Raw genomic sequence first — 22401 nt, 5'->3', positions numbered from 1 at the left:
GAAGAATTGGAGAGTATTTGCTCAAGTCCAGAATGGAAAGAACTTTTCATCATTTTTATAGTGAATATTCAAAACGCCTGGGCGTGAGCAAGTCGCCGTTTCTTTCCTCAAGGCCTCTTCAGAACGTGTGTGTGGCGAGCTTCTCATTTAGCGAATCTGTGGGAGAGATCTCGCCAGTCTGTCCCGTTGCCATGGGAATGTCATCTTACGTCTGCAGAGGTACTGCCGCTCTTCAGGGTGCTGGAGCCCAGAGACGGGGTGCAGTCAGGGCACGGGGCGCCCACCTCCGGCCTCGCCCCTGCCGGTCCTGTCACCGTGGGTGAGAGATGCCAGTGCGCCAGACGCAGGTTTGTTTGTTTGTTTGTTTGTTTGTTTGTTTTAATGAGCATGAGAAGCTGTAGATCATGCGCACCTACTGAGTGCCTCGGAAGGCGGTGAGGAAATCGCAGCCATTCCGTGGTTCCTGTGCTGCGATGTCCTAACACGCAGCTATTTCCCGCCTGGCCCGCTTACCTGCCCCTCAGAGAGCTCCCTGGAGCCTCTGGAAGCCCACTCTGGAGCCATCTGCCATGTAAGCGTGGGCAGAAAGGCCAGGGAAGGGGATGACCTGCAGAGCGGAAGAAAAAGGGCGAGGCGGGACAGGGTGCCCGCCAGCGCCACCAGGCGCGGGGTGGCGGGAGGGCTGTGGGTTTCTGCGGGTGGGTGCAGGCAGCACGGTCTGAGGGACTTCTGCAAGCCAGAGTCGTCCAGGTCTGCTCTCCAGGAGGGACCACCGCTGCACAGGCCGCTGAGCTCTTGAACGCGGCTGCGATGGGAATTTTAAATCTCATTTCACTTTATTAATTGAAATTTAAATAACCGCACGTGGCGAGTGGCTACTCCTTTGGACATCACAACTCCAGAGAACTCAGAGCAGAGAAGAGACCAAGGGAAGGACGGAAAACACAGGAGGGTGTAGCTAGTGTCGCTGGGGGTCGGGAGTTAGCTCCCCTCTGAATTTCCTAAGTACACAACTGAAAGTTGGAAATTAGCCTCGATGGCTGGATTGCAAACACTGTGTGTGTGTGTGTGTGTGTGTGTGTGTGTGTGTGTGTGTGTGAGAGAGAGAGAGAGAGAGAGAGAGAGAGAGAGAGAGAGAGACAGCTGAAGACGGGTCACATGTGCCCCTGATTACTATGACAGTCACATGGGTAGTAATAAAACCATCCTTTCATTAACATGGTAAAAACTGAGGAGTTTTATGAAAACAAAATTCATAGGAAAATGAGGTTATTTATATAATTTGTTTTCATTTTAAACACACACACATAGTCATGTTCCTCATCAGGAACTCAGCCTGGTAAGTATTATTCTAGACATTTGTTTGAGAAAAATGGAATTAAATTAGAACTAACCCTCTGTAGGTTTTATGTTTGAACCAGAATTTTTTTTCCCAACAACTGCTACCACCTACAAGGCTCATTTTCTCTCTAGCAGTTCAATAGATGGACCACGATGGTCCAAGGGCTTCAGCGCCCCCAGAACACACAGGCGCGTGCGTGTGTGTGTGTGTGTGTGTGTGTGTGTGTGTGGTGTGCTTTCTGGAAATGTCTGACATGCCTTATAGGTTTTGGCCTGGATATTTATGGTTTTGCTTTCTTGGTCTGCCTGGTGTCTACAGCCCTCCTATGAGTCTTGGTCCCCTCCTGCAAATGAGGGGAAACGCGGGTCCCCTACCCACCCCACTGTGGGCAGTGAACACTCATCCCTTACTTTTGCTGCATGGTAACTGGGAACTAGAGGCCCAGACATGCGGGGCACCCTGATGGTGGTGACAGTCACAGCAAGGTGAGTCGGGGGTTGAAGGAGCCACTGGCTGAGTCTGGCCCTGTGCCAGGGATGGAGAGCCCAGCCGTGAAGCCTCAGGAGGGATCCTCAGGATGGCCACAGGTGTGTCCCCCTGACTCCGATTCCAGCAAGGCCTTGGATGTGGCTCCTGCTGGCCTAGCACAAGGTGGTTCTTGGTGGTGCCGGGGGACTTGATGAAGCGCCCCATCTCTCCTTGGCACATCAGTGTCCTGCTTGAATTCGGCAGCATTGAGGTTCACTGCTGCAACTAAGTCACTGGCTGTCACAGACACTCAAGGGGGCCGGGAGCCCAGTAGCTCAGGACCATCCCAGAGAGCCTCAGTTGTTAGGACCGCATGGTCATCACAAGGGATCTGACCAAGAACAGAAATACAAAATCCAGAGCTAAAGCTGTATGCGTCCAGTGACAGCATTTGATAGACCAAAACCCACACCAAAAGAGAGACAGAAATGGCATCTTAGACAAGAGCCTAGGTGTGGGAAGGAGAATACTGAGATCCAGAGTCCTGTCCACTGTAGTGAGCGACTTAACAAGAAAAGCCTTTTCTGACTCAAGGTTCATGAGCCTGGGCGAAAGGCCGGAGGTAGTGACGCCGTCCATCCTCCACCTGTTCTCCAGATTTGATATCAGTGGTGTTGCTAGGCAACACTATGATACCATTATCTAAACATTCCAAGTATCCGCACACATATTAGCCTCAGTGTGCAATTTGACCATGCCTCTAAATTTACAGAAACTAGTCTAAAAATATAGTCAGAGGCCTCGTTCTTGGAAATTGATATGCAATCAGTGAATGATGAAAGTGGAGTTTGCCCTGAATGCCGTCATGAACGTTTCAGTCAAAAAGAAGTTGGGCTAGAATTTTAATGATGCCGGACAGTTTGATCTTGAGGCTCGAAGTCTGAGATACAATCCTTTCTTCACAAACAGCATCATGACACTTTATTAAAGGAAATGCCGTCTTCCCTCCTTTGCTCTGTATTTGCAGACATTAGCATCGCTGAGTGGCAGACACGCACACAGGAAGGAACAGTGAGCGTTTCTTTCTTCTCGCACATGGAAGGTCCTAATTGCCACATGCTTCTTATTGAGTCATGAATAAGTTTGAAGGCGCTGCATCTAGGAGGGAACGGTTCTGTACCCCTCTCCCATCACAAAGCCCCTCATGTTCCCACTCTTTCCTGGAATGGGAGCGAGAAGCATCAGGAAGCTTGGAACATGACTATTTAAAATATCTCCATTGTGAAAATCTCCAACGTGCAGGAGAGTCGAGCGAGGCCAGCGGCGTGCCTTTGCCCCGGACCGTGGTTTTCAGGGTCGGCGGCGTCCATCTCTACTTTTTTCATCTCTTTTCCCCACTGCTGAAACCTCACTCCTTCTTATTTTTGCCTGGAATAATTTAAAATAAATACAAAACAAGAAGCCATCTCATCCCTAACTACGTTAGCAGGCGTTGCCAAAAATACAAGGACCCTGTCTAACAGGCTGCAGCAGCCACATCGCGCTTAATAAGATGAGCAGGTAATTTCCTCCTGTCACTTTCCTAGTTTCCTTTTTTTTTTTTTTTTTTTTTTTTTTTTTTTTTTTATTTTTTTTACGTTTACATAGGGTAATGATGTTTATTATATTTTTCCCCTCCCCCCCACCCCTCCCACCCCTCCCACCCCTCCCACCCCTCTTTTCCCTCTACACAGTCCTTCTTTCCTTCATTCTTACTGCTCTCCTTAGCCTAACTCTAAACCTAACCCTAAACCTAATGCTAGCCCCTCCCACCCCCCATTATATGTCCTCATCCGCTTATCAGCGAGATCATTCGTCCTTTAGTTTTTTGAGATTGGCTTATCTCACTTAGCATGATATTCTCCAGTTTCGACCATTTGCCTACAAATGCCATAATTTTATCATTCTTTATGGCTGAATAATATTCCATTGTATAAATATGCCACAGTTTCTTTATCCATTCATCAACTGAAGGGCATCTAGGTTGGTTCCACAATCTGGCTATGGTGAATTGAGCAGCAATGAACATTGATGTGGCTGTATCTCTGTAGTATGCTGATTTTAAGTCCTTTGGGTATAGGCCAAGGAGTGGGATAGCTGGGTCAAATGGTGTTTCCATTCCAAGCTTTCTGAGGAATCTCCACACTGCTTTCCAGAGTGGTTGCACTAATTTGCAACCCCACCAGCAATGTATGAGTGTTCCTTTTTCCCCACATCCTCGCCAACACCTATTGTTGCTTGTATTCTTGATAATCGCCATTCTAATTGGGGTGAGATGAAATCTTAGGGTAGTTTTGATTTGCATTTCCCTTATTACTAGGGATGTTGAACATTTTTTCATATATCTGGTGATTACTTGTACATCTTCTTCTGTGAAGTGTCTGTTCATTTCTTTAGCCCATTTGTTGATTGGATTATTTGTATTCTTCGTGTAGAGTTTTTTGAGTTCTTTATAGATTCTGGAAATTAGCGCTCTATCTGAGGTATGGTTGGCAAAGATATTCTCCCACTCTGTAGGCTCTCTCTTCACATTTCTGATAGTTTCCTTTGCTGATAGAAAGCTTTTTAGTTTGAATCTATCCCAGTTGTTTATTCTTGCTTTTATTTCTTGTGCTATGGGAGTCCTGTTAAGGAAATCTGATCCTGAGCCAACAAGTTGAAGATTTGGACCTACTTTTTCTTCTATAAGATGCAGGGTCTCTGGTCTGATTCCGAGGTCCTTGATCCATTTTGAGTTGAGTTTTGTGTAGGGTGAGAGATAGGGGTTTAGTTTCATTCTATTGCATATAGTTTTCCAGTTTTCCCAGCACCATTTGTTGAAGAGGCTATCTTTTCTCCATTGCATATTGTTGGAACCTTTGTCTAGTATGAGAAAATTGTATTTATTTGGGTTTGTGTCCATGTCCTCTATTCTGTACCATTGATCTACCTGTCTATTTTGGTACCAATACCATGCCGTTTTTGTTACTATTGCTTTGTAGTAGAGTTGAAGATCTGGTATTGCAATACCCCCTGCTTCGCTCTTGCTACTGAGGATTGCTTTAGCTATTCTAGGTTTTTTATTCTTCCAGATGAATTTCATAATTGCTTGCTCTATTTCTGCGAGGTACATCATTGGGATTTTAATTGGAATTGCATTGAATCTGTATAGAACTTTAGGTAGTATAGCCATTTTGACGATATTAATTCTGCCTATCCAGGAACATGGGAGATCTTTCCATCTTCTAAGGTTTTCTTGAATTTCTTTCTTTAGTGTTCTGTAGTTCTCATTGTAGAGGTCTTTCACCTCTTTTGTGAGATTGATTCCCAAGTATTTTATTTTTTTCGATGCTATTGTGAATGGAGTAGTTTTCCTAATTTCTCTTTCTGAAGATTCATCACTTATGTATAAAAATGCATTGGATTTATGAGCATTGATCTTGTAACCTGCTACTTTACTGAATTCACTTATGAGTTCTAAAAGTTTTCTGGTAGAATTTCCAGGTTCCTCTAAATATATAATCATGTCATCAGCGAACAGGGATAGTTTGAGTTCTTCTTTTCCTATTCGTATCCCTTTAATTTCTTTGGTTTGTCTAATTGCTCTGGCTAGAGTCTCAAGGACGATGTTGAATAGAAGCGGTGAAAGAGGGCATCCCTGCCTTGTTCCAGTTTTTAGGGGGAACGCTTTCAGTTTTTCACCATTTAGAATGATATTAGCCATGGGCTTAGCGTAGATGGCCTTTATAATGTTTAGGAATGTTCCCATTACCCCAATTTTTTCTAGTGTTTTGAGCATGAAGGGATGCTGTATTTTATCAAATGCTTTTTCTGCATCTATTGAAATAATCATGTGATTCTTAACTTTAAGTCTGTTGATATGGTGAATGACATTTATTGATTTCCGAATGTTGAACCAACCTTGCATCCCTGGGATAAAACCCACTTGATCGTGGTGCACTATCTTTTTAATATATATTTGTATGCGATTTGCTAAAATTTTGTTGAGAATTTTTGCATCGATGTTCATTAAGGATATTGGTCTGAAATTTTCTTTCCTTGATGTGTCTCTGTCTGGTTTAGGTATCAGGGTGATATTGGCTTCATAGAACGAGTTTGGTAGGGTTCCCTCCTCTTCTATTTCATGGAATAGTTTGAGGAGTATTGGAATGAGCTCTTCTTTAAAGGTTTTATAGAACTCGGCTGAGAACCCATCTGGTCCTGGACTTTTCTTTGTTGGTAGGCTTTTGATGACCTCTTCTATTTCATTGCTTGAAATTGGTTTATTTAAGTTGTGTATGTCTTCCTCGTTCAGTTTAGGTAGTTCATATGTCTCTAGAAATTTGTTGATGTCTTCAAGGTTTTCTGTTTTGTTGGAGTATAGATCTTCGAAATAGCTTCTAATTATGTTTTGTATTTCACTCGTGTCTGTTGTGATGTTTCCTTGTTCATTCCGAATTTTAGTAATTTGAGTTTTCTCCCTCTTTCTCTTTGTTAGTGTGGCTAAGGGTTTATCAATTTTATTTATTTTTTCAAAGAACCAACTATTTATTTTATTAATTTTTCCGATTGTTTCTTTTGTTTCGATTTCGTTGATTTCGGCTCTGATTTTAACTATTTCCTGTCTTCTACTACTTTTGGTATTGGTCTGCTCTTCTTTTTCTAGTGCTTTGAGCTGTAGTGTTAACTCGTTTATTTGTTGATTTCTACTTCTTTTTTTGAATGCACCCCATGAAATAAATCTTCCTCTAAGTACTGCTTTCATAGTGTCCCAGAGATTTTGATATGATGTGTCTTTGTTCTCGTTTACTTCTAAGAATTTTTTTATTTCCCTCCTGATGTCTTCTGTTATCCATTCATCATATAATAGTGTATTATTTAGTCTCCAGGTATTGGAGAAGTTTCTGTTTTTTATTCTGTCATTTATTTCTAATTTCAATCCATTATGATCTGAGAGAGTACAAGGTAGTATCTCTATCTTCTTGTATTTACTAACAGTAGCTTTGTGGCATAAAATATGGTCTATTTTAGAGAAGGATCCATGTGCTGCTGAGAAGAAAGTGTATTCATTCTTTGTTGGATGGTATATTCTATATATGTCCGTTAAGTCTAAATTGCTGATTGTGTTGTTGAGATCTATAGTTTCTTTATTCAATTTTTGTTTGGACGATCTATCCAGTGGTGAGAGAGGTGTGTTAAAATCGCCTAGTATTATTGTGTTGTGGTCTATTTGATTTCTGGAATTGAGAAGGATTTGTTTGACGTACGTGGATGAGCCAATGTTCGGGGCATAGATATTTATGATTGTTATGTCTTGCTGATTTATGCTTCCCTTAAGCAGCATGTAATGTCCTTCTTTATCCCTTCTGACTAGTTTTGGTTTGAAGTCCACATTATCTGAGATGAGGATGGATACTCCAGCTTTTTTGCTGTGTCCGTGTGCATGGTATGTTTTTCCCCATCCTTTCACCTTTAGTCTATGGGTGTCTCTTTCTATGAGATGTGTCTCTTGCAGGCAGCATATTGTTGGATTTTTCTTTTTAATCCAATCTGCCAGTCTGTGTCTTTTGATTGATGAATTCAGGCCATTAACATTCAGGGTTATTATTGTGATATGATTTGCATTCTCAGTCAATTGACTCATATTTGTTTTTGACATGATTTGGTTTCTCCTTTATTTGGCTATTCCTTTAGGCTAGCGCCTCCTGTTGCTGATTTGCATCGTTGTTTTTCATCTCTTCCTCATGGAATATTTTGCTGAGAATGTTCTGTAATGCTGGCTTTCTTTTTGTAAATTCCTTTAGCTTTTGTTTATCATGGAAGGATCTTATTTCATCGTCAAATTTGAAGGTAAGTTTTGCTGGGTATAAGATTCTTGGTTGGCATCCATTTTCTTTCAGGGCTTGGTATATGTTGTTCCAGGCCCTTCTAGCTTTTAGGGTCTGGATTGAAAAATCTGCTGATATTCTTATTGGTTTCCCTCTGAATGTAATTTGATTCTTTTCTCTCGCGGCCTTTAAAATTCTGTCTTTATTTTGTATGTTAGGTATTTTCATAATAATGTGCCTTGGTGTGGGTCTGTTGTAATTTTGTATGTTTGGAGTTCTATAAGCCTCTTGTACTTGGTTTTCCATTTCGTTCTTCAGATTTGGGAAATTTTCTGTTATTATTTCATTGAATAGATTGTTCATTCCTTTGGTTTGTTTCTCTAAGCCTTCCTCAATCCCAATAATTCTCAAATTTGGCCTTTTCATGATATCCCATAGTTCTTGGAGATTCTGTTCATGATTTCTTACCATCTTCTCTGTTTGTTCCACTTTGTTTTCAAGGTTAAATATTTTGTCTTCAATATCTGAGGTTCTGTCTTCCAGGTGTTCTATCCTATTGGTTATGCTTTCTATGGAGTTTTTAACTTGGTTTATTGTTTCCTTCATTTCAAGGATTTCAGTTTGGTTTTTTTTCAGTATCTCTAACTCTTTATTGAAATGATCTCTTGCTTCCCGTATTTGGTCTTTTAACTGTTGATTGGTGCGATCATTTAATGCCTGCATTTGCTCTTTCATCTCCTCCTTCAATGCCTGCATTTGCTCTTTCATCTCCTCATTAGCTTCCCTGATCGTTTTAATTACGTACATTCTGAACTCCCTTTCTGACATTTCTTCTGCTGTGCTGTCATTGGGTTTTATTGATGTAGTATCTAGGTTTGTTTGGGACATTTTCTTCCCTTGTTTTCTCATAATGGTCAGTTGTCAGTGGGACCCTGAGATATTGCAGTTTTCCACTATTGGCTTATAGTGTCCCAGTAGATTTCCAGTGTATCACCTCCCAGCCTTGAGTAGCCTGATGTCTTGGAGGAATCTGATAAAGCAGCTCATTCGAAGAATACTGCCCCTAGCCCCCTACTGGTTCCACGTTTTGGAACTGGCTCTGTGGGGAAATGCTCTCACTGTGGGCCTGCACCGTGCAGCTGGCCGTGTGGGAAGAGCCCACTGCCGGAGTGTGGAAGACTACCTTGGGAAGACTCAAGCCGGAGTGGGCAGAGCCGCCTGAAGAGGTCTCCGGCTGCCCTGCCCTTATCCCTGAGGCTGACTGCAGATCGAGGCTCTCCGCTGGTTCTTTGCAGGAGTACACTGCACTGCAGGGGCTCCGGGACTCGGAGCGTGCTCTGTTCAGACAGGCTCTCACTAGCGGGCCAGTTCCGTTCCGAGAACCTGGAGAAGCTGGCTGTGTGGGCGGGGCCCACCGCCGGAGTGCGCAGGACTGCCTGTGGATGACTCTAGCCGCCCTGCCCGGCTCCGATAAGCCACCTCTATCTGGGCCTGCCACCCGGGCCGAGCTTTACCCAGTGGGCAGACTCACCCCTGGCTCCACTTCAGTCCAAGTCTCTCAATGCCTCCCCTTCTTAACTCCTGGGTTGTGGAGCGACCGGAGGTGCAGTCTCCCTCTAGGCCGCCATCTTGGATCGCCCTTTCCTAGTTTCCTTAAAGACACTTTTTGGGGTGCATTTAAAGGCTGTCCCACGTGTCCATGGGGCTGCTGCCCCTCCCAACACCCCTGTGCCCCAGGGGTTGTCTGGGGTGCTGGCATGTTGCACAAGTGGGGTCCCCACAGGTGACCCCACTTGTGACCCCACAGGTGACCCCACAGGTGACCCACAGGTGACTCCGCAGGTGAGTGGAGTCTCACAGGGGTTTGACCTTCCTCTTCGTGGTTCTCTTAACAGGTCGTTTCCCACGAGTCCACGGATCTTTTCACCGCCGTTTCCCTCTGGCACTTACCCTGACGCTCTGGCAGCCACGGATGGCCCTGTCTGAGCCGGATTCTTGCTGAGGGTTTGGGGATTCTTTTGTTCCGTTTGTTAGAGGGGCCTCTTCCCAGAGCCTCCCTTGGTCCGTTACTCCATGTGGCTCCTCAGCCAGTTCACTAGAGGGGCAGGCAAATGCTGGATTCCGTCTGATCAGTTTTCAAGGAAGGAGCCGCAGCAGAGGCTGGTGCTGGGTCCTCTCCCGGGCTGTGGGCAGCTGGAAGAGCCGCTCAGCGCTGGACCTCTTGGAATGGGGCAGGAGGAGCTGGCGGGGTCCAGGTTGAGTCATCTCCTTGGGGACAGCCGGGGTCCAATGGGGGCTAGTTGGATGGGGCAGGGGCCCAGTCCTGACCTCCTCACTTCCCACACGTGTTGACAAACCGGAAGGCCATCTCGCTTCCCACACGAAGAATATCTGAGCATCACAATGAACTAAGCTCCTGATTCAACCAGGGCGATTCCACCTTTTATTTGTTTTACACATTACCATTTCATGTGTAATTTTATTTGCAAAAAATGCTCTAGAGCTAAAATAATTTTGAAAGTCACTGATAAAGGGCATAGGTGCTTATCAATGATTAACCAGAAAACGGCACGTAATTAACAAAACATGCCCTTTATTGACTTGGAAAATAGCAAATATTTTAAAGATTTCTGACCAAAACTGGCTCTAGAATGTAATGGAATCAAACTAATTACTATTTTAAATGCAAACTAGTATTTTCATAAAATATGTGAGTACACTGCAGTGTTTTAACATACAAGTAAAATACTTTACATAGCATCGAGTTGACAGAATATTTTGGGTTGGGAAATCACAGCAAATGGTGCACATTGTTCTGACGGACTGTAGAAAACATGATCCATTTCCTAGCATCAGATTTCCCCTTTCGCCTTTCTCAGAGAAACCCTGGCTTGGTTATGAATCCTTCCCAACCAAAACTCTAGGGACGGACCCTGGTTGGCGTAAGCGAGGATCAGCACACAGAATTACCTAATGACTTTCACTGGTGCGTGTGTCTTGGGTTTCCCGAATTCATCAGAGTGAACATCTTTGACTGTCCAGTTGAGGGAGATCTTTGCTTTGCTTTTGCTGAATGTGGAGCCCACTGCCCGGTTTCCCGCTGGACATTCATTGGGACCCCAAGGTGGACCAGCCTCAGACAGGAAGGAAAAACGAGAAAGACGGGAGGAGCTGGCCTCCTCGTGGGCAGCGCTGGCTGGCAGAGTTGTCTAGACTCTCCTCAGGTAATACATATTGTTTTTCCTAATGGTTTAACTCCGTTGGAGTTAGGGTTTCTTTGATTTTCAGCCCCCTTCCCAAATGCCCCACCACCCTGAAACAAACAAACAAACAAATAAACCAAAAAGTCAAAATGGTATCACAGAACTACAGGGAAGCCGTGGAGCTGGGAACAGACATTGACACAGGACCCTGGAACCCTGCCTGTGCCGGTCCACCCTGTTGTCTGCCCAGTTTCCTGATGTGCACACCCTTGGCTTTCCAGTCCTCACATCTGCTCTGCTCTTTGTATCAGCTGCTCTTACTAGAACTGATCCCATCTGTGGGACGCAGCTCCTTTGCACACGGGTTTTTAATTTTTTCCCACGTTTTACCTTGTTTTGATGACTCAGTGGTCTGAAGGCATGAACTGGTTTCCTGGGTCAGGGGCGCTGAGGACGTGGGGCAGATGCAGCGTGGGAAACGGCTCGCTCGCTGTGCTCAGTACCAACAGGGGTACATCCCTGAGGACGGACGCCCGGAGGGGAGAGAGCAGCGAGTGCAGCTGGGGAGCTGAGGAAGGGCCGCGTCGCCAGGTGATTCCCCTTTTAAGTCCAGACTAGGGACGTCTGCACAGTCTTGCTGAGACCAGGGGAGAGTGTGCGCGCTTCTTCCTGAGGAAGCCTGTTCGGGAAGCTGTTGGCACTCAGCGATCCTCCCAGTCTCGGTGCTGGGGAAGGTGTGACCTGGTGTCCCTCTGCATCCTCCCTGTGTGTCCTCGACAACTCCCACCACTTCAAAGCCTCCCAGAGGCAGAGGGCTCCAAATCGTAGCTGTACCCACGACCATACCCCAGCTCAAGGTGTCTTGTCCACCCGCCTGCTGGGCCTCCTCTCTGGAAGCTCCACCTGTCCAAGCCCAATCCCTGGCCTTCTCAGAAACCTGGCTGCCTCCTAAGCAAACACTCCTGGGGTGCAGGTGTGCCAGGCTCCGCCTACAGCTCCCTGCCCACGGCCTGTGGTGTGTGGGGAGAGGGCCGGAACCAGGACCCCTGCTGTGCCCACAGGAGCAGGGCACCTCCCAACCCGTGTCCTGGCACCCTCACCCGCACAACAGAGACAAGAAGGTCTCCTCTGAGAGTTGATGGGAGGGTTAATTGAAAGACCGTGTGGAGATCACGGATGAACATTCTAGAACTATCCGTGAGGGTGGTCGTTATCAGTGCCAGCACCTCACACAGAAACCTGAGATCCAGCCTCGAGCAGCATGCTCCGTGGTGAGCCCTGCGGCCATGGGCAGCCATCAGAGCTGTCGTTGAGCACACTTCTGCAAGTGCTTGTTCATATGATTGGATAAGGAAAAGATGACCAATAAAAATTGGAAGGAAAAGGGCAAGTGGCAGCTATTTGCAGATGACTTAAATGTGTATTTGGTTATATTAAATTATAATTATATATTTAATGTATGTTGAATGATGAATAATTAAATATTTATAAATGAAAATCACTTGGGATATGTAGGTATATATATATTCCAAATAATCAACTGATAAAATCATAGAAGCAATAGGCAAGAACTTCTTGAAGTAGCTGACTGCACTATTAATATGCAAAAATCAATAGTGGTACAATATATGAAAAACACAATACATAATGGAAAGGCTACATTTACAGTAAGAACTTTGTAAAATCTATGTGAAAATATCTTTCATTTGCTCCTCAGGGTCTAAGACAATTTGGCCAAATGTAGTGATAAGTAGACCTTGTTCTTGGAGATAAAGACCTTATTGTAAAGACAATAATACTACATCACTCAGTCTGTGTAGTATGAACCCTGTAAGTGTGGAGCATATTTATCTTTGAACTAACTTATTCTAAAGTTTGCATGGAAAGTAAACCGAAGGTAACCAGGGAAATTCAGAAAACAACATATAGCCAAGCAGTGTGAGTTTTACCTGATATTACGACATTAAAATGTGTTTATTTGGTAAACACTGGCTAGTGTTACTCTGTGCCAGAGATTTGTAAGTACTGTACCTGTGTTAACGATGACGCAGTGGTCCTTATGGCGAACCTACTGATCGGGCCTTATTGTCATCCCCATTTTACGCCCAAGGAGACTGAGGCATAGACAGGAGTGTCCCAGGGCTCTGCCGGGATCTGAGCCTGGCAACTCCATGCCTTCCCCCTGTGGGGGCGCATCTTGCGTCAGGCCGAAAAGTCACCTTCCGGAAGTGGCAGAGGCTGGAGTGCTGCTTCAGAGCTGTGAGATTTTTTGGATTGATCGACAAATGGTTGTGACAAAACAGCAGAAGGCCACCAGGAAGTGTGTGCACAGTGGCCTGCCTTGGAGACACTGGATGCCGTTCTCATGGTCCCTTGAATGCTCCCAAAGAGGCCCAGCTCTTGCCCAGGGGAGTCTCTGGGAAGAGGCAGAGATAGGTTGGGGAAAAGGATGTGGGTGGAGGGGGCGAGAGAAGAAAGACACCCTCCAGGGAAGCCAGCCCCGGGTTCAAGGTCAGCCTGAGGCAGGCGGCTCTGGGCTGAGCCGGGGGATCAGAGGGCAGGGGTGCAGAGGCAGGGTGGCACTGGGAGCTTTCGTCTCCATCAGGCCTCCAGGGCCGGTGCAGCAGCCTTGGTGTGCAGAGGTGCTGCTCTCTGGTTCATTTCCTTTATCCTCCAAGTCTCGAGTTGTCTCCTCCAGTTCAGCTGCAGATCCCTCAGCGGACTGCCTGTCTCCGCCTCCTGGGGCTTATGGGTAGTGATTTTTATCGCTTCACCCCATTGCATCTCTTTGGAGAGAGCTTTTCTTCAGCAGCTCTCAGATGCTGCAGGTTCTGTCCACAGGTCTGATCCATTCATCGCCCCTCAGCCGCGGGGCGGGTCAGCTCCGTTCACTCCTCCGTGTGCACCAGGTCTCTTCAATACTCGCCCGGGGCAGACACCTCCTCATGCTTCCGGCCTCCTGAAGAAGCAGGATCTGGTGCTTGGCCTTGGGAGGGTTGGGGGCCCAGCACTGGAGTCCACCCAGCTCTTTCTTAGGCTGGGCTCTCACCTCCACTTCTTGGCGTTGCCTCCACTTCTGCAATTCCTTTCTTTTTGCACACCTGGAATCCCAGCGACTCAGGAGACTGAGACAGGAGGATCGTAAGTTGGAGGCCCACCTCAGTTACTGAGTGAGACCTGGTCTCAAAATAAAAGACCAAAAAGGGTTGGGAATGTTGCTAAGTGGTTCAGTACCCCCTTTTGTGTGTTCGATCCCCAAACACACACACACACACACACACCCACACACACACAGCATTTTATTATTCTGTTTTTCACTATTCTTCACAAGAAGATGGCTATCTGATCTTATGGTTCCTTTGAAAGTAATTTTTTCTTTGTCTATTTTATCGGTTGCAATTGCTGTGCAAAAAACGAGCGCACACTTATTGCCTTAAAACAACATATGTGTATAATCTCACAGTTTCTGAGGGCTGGGGTCTGACACAACATAATCAAGTTCCAGCTGGGGTGTGATCTCACTTAAGGCTTAAGGGGCCTGTCCAAGGTCAGTTAGGCTGTTTGCAGCATTCAGTTCTGAGCACTCGCAGGCCTGGGGTCTCTGTTTTCTTGTGGGCTCTTGGTGAGGGCGGTTCCCAGCTCCTAGAGACTCCGGGTCTGGACATCGGCCATCATCTCCATCTGGGTGGCTTCCTTCTTCAGATCCAGCAGGAGTGTCTGCAGCTGGCTCCCAGGGAGACATGTGATTTCAAGTCCTCTCAGCAGTGGCTATTCCTAGCTTTGATGTCTAACGTCACCCAGTGGAGGGAGGAATATTCCATCCCTCTCAGGTCCTATTCCAGGAGGGGGTTCGGCAGAGTCTGCTTCTGAGAGGTTGAAATCTCAGGAAGCTTCTCAAAATTCTGCCTGTCACAGCTACTTCAGGACTTCTTCCTTGTCTATTATTGTTGGCTTTGTTAGGCTATCTCCAGATGTGAATTCTTTATTTATTGGTCTTTAATCAGTAGATCTAACAGTTTCATTAACTTGAAAAATTCTTGGGCATTATCTCCCTATATAGTTTTTGACTCAGTTTTTGCTTTCCTTTAGTTTAATTAATTACTAATATTTGCCTGAGGGACAACTAAATTTATTATTCGATTTAAATCCCAGAGAGTCTTTATTTTTCTTTATATCTGAAAATACTTAACTAAAATGGGAATATATTATTTAGGTTAAATGATGAATTACTACCAGAAAATAAAGAAAATGTGCTCTTTCCTTCACAGATAGATCAATGCTTACGCCAGGGACCGAGGACCCACACGTGATATTTTACTCACTTTATTTTTCAGTTTTATGAAGGAATGACGTGCTGAAGAGTATCAGAAAATGTCCATTATGGTTTGGAGATAAGTGACCCCCACATGTGCTGCAGGCTTGGTCCCCAGTGCAGCCCTGTTCCTGGGGAGTGACGTGGGGAGGGCTCTGAGCTCATCAGTGGGTAATCACTGGACGCCATCCCTGGGAACTGCAGGAGCTGGCACCTGGTTGAAGGAAGTGGGCCGCTGGGGGTGTCCTGGGGCTTTATATTTCTCCCTTGGCCCGTCCCTCTCTCGCTTCCTGGCTGCCATGAGCTGAGAGCTTTCCTCACCGTGCTGTTTGCCGTGATGTCCTGCCTCACCTCAGGCCCAGAGCAAGGGAGCAGACACCACGGACTGAACCTCTGAAGCCGAGACTCGGACTTTTCCCTTGTCCTCTGAGTGTTCTTCTCAGGCATTTGTCACCTGACGGAAAGCTGGATAATCCTGTGGACTGGACCAGGGGGCAGCTTTCAAAATTGAGGTGCCAGGTATATAAATAAGGAATATCCAAAAATTTTAGCTCAATATTCTATTTAACTGATTTTTAAAATCAGAATGAGTATCTTTTTGTTTCTCCTCTATTGCTGTCTTACACATAAAATAATTCGAAGTGAAAAAATTGAGTGTGGGTAATAACCAAATGGGTTAAACCATTTAGGGCCAACAGTTTTGCATGGCTGTCGCTGTGGGTATTTTTGTGCAAATTAAAAAAAAGCCCCATTAGCTTTCTAAAATGTCAATGTCAAACACTCTAATCTTTATTATATAAGGATTGCCATGCAACAGGCCATTATGTGGTTTAAGACTTACACTAAGTAGACATGCTTCACCCAGGATTGCGCGTGTGTGTGTGTGTGTGTGTGTGTGTGGTGTGCACACCCACTCGAGCTTAAGTCTTCAGGAGGAGGTGGCATGCACCGTGAGGGAGATGTGCTCATGAAATAGGGCTTAGGGGCCAGGGAGAGCTGCAGACATTAAATACTCTTTGTTTCTTTGTGACTGAATAATTTGTTAACTGGAGTTGCCACTGAGATCCCGGGTTTACTGAAGTGACTGAAGCTCGCTGTGGGGGTAACGGGTTTGCTCTGCTCTCCTGAACTCTGACTTGTGCATTGTTTGTGGTAGTTTAAGTCGTACCTGGATTTCCATCTTAGCTCCGTTGCTTCTGCTGAACATCTCAGGAAAGTTACCAGACGTCTCTGTACCTGGGTTTTCTCCTCTGTAAAATGTCAATAGTAATACTGCTCGTTTCATAGAACTCTTGGAAGATTTAGACAAGTAGTCTTTTTGTTTTTTGTCTTGTCCTGGGTGCTGGGGATTGAACTTGGGGCCTTGCACATGCTGGCCATGTGATGTCACTGAGCTACACCCCAGTTCTTAAATTTCTGGATGTGTTTTAATGGGGGGTTCTGGGCTAAGTGGTAAGATGGGCACAAAGGTGGCCTCATACCTCAGAAGCTCTGTAAGGAGTGGAGAACACAGCAGAAGGTACTCGGGGCTCCCCCGGCGGCCTCAGGCCTCTGCCTGTGTTGCTGTGATCTGTCCCCTGGGGTTTGTTCTGGGCATTGGCAGACTGCCTGACCATGGAATGTTCTCCTTCCACACATGTCGCTCTTTCCCATCTCCTACCTCAACTCAATTAAGAAAAAAATTCTAATTTCTTGTTACAAAGGAGCATGCAACAGGGAGATTTAAGTGAGCTATTACAAAGCAACTCTCCTGGTATTTGGCAGAATTCCATACTGTTTAATATATTTCCATATCAGGACCTGGACTTCAGCTCTTCCACCACCGATTCGTCTGCCCACAGATGCATATTTGTGCCTAACAACACCAGTGGTATAGAAAATTCTATGAAAAAAGCCTTTTATTTTCCTTTTTTCTTTTTGGTCAAGCAGTTTCCTAAAAGCACGACCTAGAATTTCTTTCCTTGCTGTTTTTTTTTTTTTTTCCTTCCCTCATTTACTTTGTACATTTCAACAATTTCTAAGCTGGCTACAGACCTTGAACTAGCAATTGGCAACACTTTTATAAGTCTCAGTTACTAGCTCATGAGCCATTATGCAGCTCAGCAAGGAAGCATGTGACCAAGAGGAACAGTTACCTTTCCAAAGGAGCTGCCTCTCCGTCCTCCCCACCTGCAGGTGAAGGGAAAGGGCTGTTGAGGTCATTGCACAAAAAGGGTTCTGTCTCTCAAGGAAGAGGTGCACGTGTTCTCAGCAAACCAAAACATTCTGATGAGAGCGCTCCTCCGCTCCTCCGCTAAAGCTGGCGGAAAATGTTGCAACCAGGTCTCGTGTTTGGTTGGGTTTGTTCTTTTTCGCAGGAGGCTGGGAGGCCGACCTGCAGAGCCGGGAAAGCGGGAACCCCTGCTGCAACCAGGCTGAAAGCCTGCCGGGTAATGACGCTGTTTTCCTTTTATTTCTGTTTGAGCTGCAATAAAGCTGGCACTTTCAAAACACAAAAGCCAGGTTCCCGCTGTGCCTTCTCAAAGTGCTTCTCAAAATACCCATGCAGCAGGTGACACATACAGACACATTCTCCAGTGTCTGCCCGGCCGCCCGGCATGTCGGGAGCACGCAGACCCAGTTTTGATGGGTGATGCCCTGTGAAGGGTCGTGATTCCCCTGTGTCCTGGAGTTGCTCATGGAGCCAGGCACGTCCTTAGGAAAAGCCATGCCTGGCTTGGATGGCTGCCCGATCTGGAGTTAGCAGCGGGGTGGGCGGTGCTCAGGAGCCACGTGAGCCGGGGTTCCAGTAGACGCTGTTGCTAGGCTGATGTCAGCACTGATCTTTCCTAGCTGTCAGCTCCCATCCGTGAGGTGAGCAGGTGAGACAGGTAAGTGCGGAAGTACCACGTGGATGCAGAGGCCCTGCTAGCGCCTGCCTGTTGGAGGCCAGAGCCATCTGGGCGCCCCGGCTTTATTCAGGTCAAGCGTCCATCCATTGCAACAACCCGAAGGAGTCTTTCACTTGAAACCTTGGACCACATCACATGGGTTGGTTGAGAATGAGTGGCAACCACATATGTGTTACAATTCTGTTAATGAGCATATACACAATTTTTTTGACATCTTGGGAGTTTGAATAACCATTCTCAGTTTCTCCTCTACAAAGAATGGATGTAAAAGAAACTAGACTCTGATTTTTCTGATTCTTCGGAAACCTAAACCATTTCTGAGTTTCTAACGGAAGTTTTATTCAAAATCATTTCTGAAAGGAGATAGCACATTTGGAAGCTTACTTCCTGTCTTTTTATAATTCTAATTATTAGCATAAAAAAATTTCAGGCTCTACATGGTTACTCAAAATTTGCTCCAAATACCAAGTTTTGCTATAGGAATTTTAAAATAATAAACTGCAAAATGGTGATCACCCATTTTATATTTGCAGCTCCTGAACGTCTTCTTTTTCTGCTGACACAGTTTCTGCTCCCAGGCAGTGTTTCCTGGGCTCCTGGGCCAGGCATTGGGCAGTGTCTACAGCTGTCACTTTGCTTCATGATTGCAATTCTGTGAAGTAAGGCTGAGAATCGTCCCCATTCCACAGATATGCAAACGGACTCCCAGCCGCTGGGTGCCTGAGCTGAGACTCGCCACACTGGGAGGTTCGATTCTAGACCCGGCAGGCTGAGCTCTCTTCCTGAAATACGCTATGGACCTTTGAGCTCCCATCATGTCTGCCGGGGGGACTGTGACCCCCGTCTTTTCCGAGGGCAGTTGTGAGGGTAATGACCTCACTCCTTTGGGCTTCCTGATTTGGGGAGCAAATGGAGAGCATCTCCCCCAGGGACGGTCCGTAGCGACTGCGAGACTGCTGTGCAACAACACAGCTGTGGTCCCGGGACGCTTCTGCTGGACCTGTCACCATGGATCGATGTGAAGGCAAAAAGGTCCTCCACACGTCACACATCCTTACGGAGTGCGCTGCTTTCACAAAGTGGGCACAGATCCCACTAGGGGCTCTCGGTAGTATGCTGCTTTTGTTTTGCTAAGCACCAAGGGCCCTGCAATTTCTGATAAGCCCTTGAATTAGAAACATCCTCCAGGTTGAGCGCCTGTGGCTGATAGCAGTGTTGGGTGGAGAAGGTTGAGATCCCCAGGCGTGTGGTGAGAATTCTCATCACCTCGGCTTGAGACGCGGATCTCTACGTGGCCTGCAGGGGGCGTCTGCTCACTCGCTGGGTGGTTCCGGCAGCCCCAAGGCTCCAGGCCATTTGGAAGACCCCACAAAGTATGTTTGTGACCAGAGAAGCAACAAGAAGCTCCAGACTGTGAAAACAAACTTCAGAATGGAAGAGAATGTTTAAGCATGTATACGCTGTAATGTGTAAGACTCATTAATTATTAAATATAGAGCTCATAAACAGCTCTTCACGTATGAAAACAATTGGTAGGCCAGATATTTTTCTTAGTGCATAAAATGATGGCTGTGAAATCACACGGCCGTGCTCATTAGGGGATTCAACGATAGTCTGAAATGATCTGCTTATGCTTTTTGTGCATGCTATCGGTCTTTTGCTAGAAAGTGTGCTCTACAGAAACGGGAAACTTCCTTCTTTGCTTTTTAGTCCCCTGGCCTAGACTGTGTCTGGCATGTTAATAGAGACACCTGGGAATACTTGTTGATGAAGGAAGCGTACTGTACACACATCCAGTCACACATGACAGTCACTGAAGGCGTCCTGGGCTGGGGCTGGAGAAGCGTCTGCCCGAGTGGGTTTCTCTTCTGAGAAACGTTGTGCCAACCCACAGTGGGTGCCCCGCACAGGTGCCGCGGGAACCTGGCTGACAGGGAGGTTCTTTCCAGAGGTGGGAAGATGGCCCTGGGAGAGGGTGCCCGCCCCGTGGTCCCCAGCTCCTGACCTTGGCCAGGTGGGTGACTGGGGACTCACTGCAGTTCAGCCCTGGATGGTGAAATCACCGCAGAGACAGAGTTGGAAACTTCGGACATAAAATACGAGATAGCACCTTGGGGGGCGCCAGGTGGCTGCTGAGAGGCGGGGTGGGCAGAGGGGAAGCAGTGAGACTGGCCGAGAGCCTGGGAGTGGGGAGGGTCCCCAAACTGACCGGGGGACGATGCGGGGGCAGCTGCTGAGTGACGGGGACCCACTTACCAACTGGTGTGCAGCAGCGTGCAGGGGTGGACCCGGTCCCTCCTGTGGGCTCCAGAGCTGGCCTGTGGGCTCTGTGACTGTGCCTAGGGCTTCCAGGCCGAGGACAGATGGTCCCTTGGTGCCTGTGTACGTAAGGCACTGGGAAGGCGCCAGTGACCAGCCGGGCAGGCGTGTCTGCGCTGGGGGCCAACTGTGGGCCAGTCACGTCCCCGAGGTCAAGGCGTGAGGCCTGCGGAGGTGGGGGCTCCTCTCCCCAGTAGTGGATTCTGTGGGGAGCCCCTGACCCAGACGTCCAGCAGAGATCAGCATCTGCCCAGCAACAGGGGCTGTGGGTCAAATCTCAGGTGCCCGCTGACAGGCCAGCAAGACCACACCCGGCTCCTGGAGCCTCCAGCCTCGAACGCTGGCCCAGCTGGGCTGCAGGACACTGCCCGCCAGCGCCCCCATCCCATCTGCTGGGAGCTGGACTCAGAGCCACTACAGCCAGCTCTGGCCCCCGACCACGGCCGGCAGCCTGGTGAGAAGCACAAAGCCGGGGACCTGACAACACCCAGCGGTTGGCCCCAGGGTTACACAACCTGAAACAAAACAAAACAGTACAAAACATAGACAAAGAAAGGTCCCGTGGCATAAGCCACGAAGAGTCATCCTGACCACCAGAGAGACCAGCCCAGGGAAAACAGGCCTTTTATTTCTCATTAAGAATTATGTTTATTGCCCCTTTCCTTTTTTAAATTTTATGTTATTTTTGTCATTATATTTATTTACTTTTTTCATTCTGCATAATCGTATGTGGGCGTGTGTGTGTGTGTGTGTGTGTGTGTGTGTGTGTTCTCACTGGGTAGGTTCAAAAATGTATATATATCCATATAGTTTTTCTTTCACTTTAATTGTTCTCATCACCCATTTATTATTTTAGCCTTGATTTGACTTTGGTGGGGTAAAATCTTAGGTGGGTTTGATTTGTCTTGATCTTATATTTGCATCTTGGCTTTTGTCCCTTTGTCACTCTCTTCCCCCACTAATACTCAAATGTTCTTGTTCTGTCTTCCTCTCCTTCTTTACTTTATTACTTTCAGTTACTTTTTATTTCTCCATCTTGGTAGCCATCATCTGCTACCTCTCCTGCTTCTTCTCTGTTCATTCTTTAAATATTTCAGACAATCTCTTGCTTCCTACCCTGTTTTCTCTTCACTTGAGACACTGTAATCCCATTATCTGATAGAATTATGTAGTTGATGTGATTTCTGCCCATTCATGCTGTGCGTATTAATACAGTGGCTACACCGCAGACGCCTGCGCTCTGATGTCTGCTCTAGTTCCTGGTGGTTTAGTGTGGGTGCCAATGTTAACTGCTGACCCCACAATTCCTCTACAGGTGTCATCGATGTTGAAGTAGATGCTGGTCATATATTTTAAGTCTATACACATCTGTGGCTAACATTATTGCTATTTCTTACTCCCCTTTCTCTAAGAGGAGCTGGAAGGTGATAGGGACACTTCAAGTTCACAAAGTGGAGATCCTGCTGCTGAACAACACTCACAACTCAACCAAATAACAGTGAAGCTTCACTCCAGTGAAGCCTCAACAATGCTTCAACAGATAGGAGAAATGGAAACCCCAAACCAACAACCAGATCCCAAGTACAAGCAACTAGAAGGGGGCCTCAGGTCCACCCCTGGACATCCACTTTTACACCAATATAAGAGCAAGAGGAATTCATTTCAAAGTATGCACAAATCCAAGACTTCTGAAAACATGTGAAAACAGGCAAACGAATCTCTCCCCCAAATTCACAATCTCCCAACAAAGGAAACTACATATATGGAAATGGATAACACTCCAGAGAAAGACTATAGAAAACTGATTCTTAAGATGTTCATGGAACTAAAAGAAAATCAAAGGAATTGATAAAGAGAGAAAATGAAAGATTACCTCAATAAATAAATAGTGATATTGAAAAGAAACCAATCAGAACCCCTGGAAATGAAAGACTGAATGAATCAGATTAAAAATTCATTTTAAAGTATCACCAATAGAATAGATTGTAGAGAAAATAGAACTTCAGTTCTCAAAGATAGA

At 46.3% G+C, this 22401-nt stretch overlaps 1 long non-coding RNA gene across 1 annotated transcript; it reads right to left on the bottom strand.

Annotated features, from left to right (window-relative positions):
* Window positions 1-15061: 15061 nt before the first annotated feature.
* Window positions 15062-17556, bottom strand: LOC124993293 (uncharacterized). Its single transcript, XR_007110286.1, has 3 exons — window positions 17307-17556; window positions 16340-16421; window positions 15062-15653 (listed from the first exon to the last, which is right to left on the bottom strand). It is a non-coding gene; the product is annotated as an uncharacterized LOC124993293 (long non-coding RNA).
* Window positions 17557-22401: the final 4845 nt, after the last annotated feature.

This window comes from Sciurus carolinensis, chromosome 9, assembly GCF_902686445.1.
Source record: "Sciurus carolinensis chromosome 9, mSciCar1.2, whole genome shotgun sequence".
In the NCBI taxonomy this organism is placed as follows: domain Eukaryota; kingdom Metazoa; phylum Chordata; class Mammalia; order Rodentia; family Sciuridae; genus Sciurus; species Sciurus carolinensis.
Note: the sequence above shows the minus strand (reverse complement) of the source record. Positions and strands in the feature narration are given on the sequence as shown.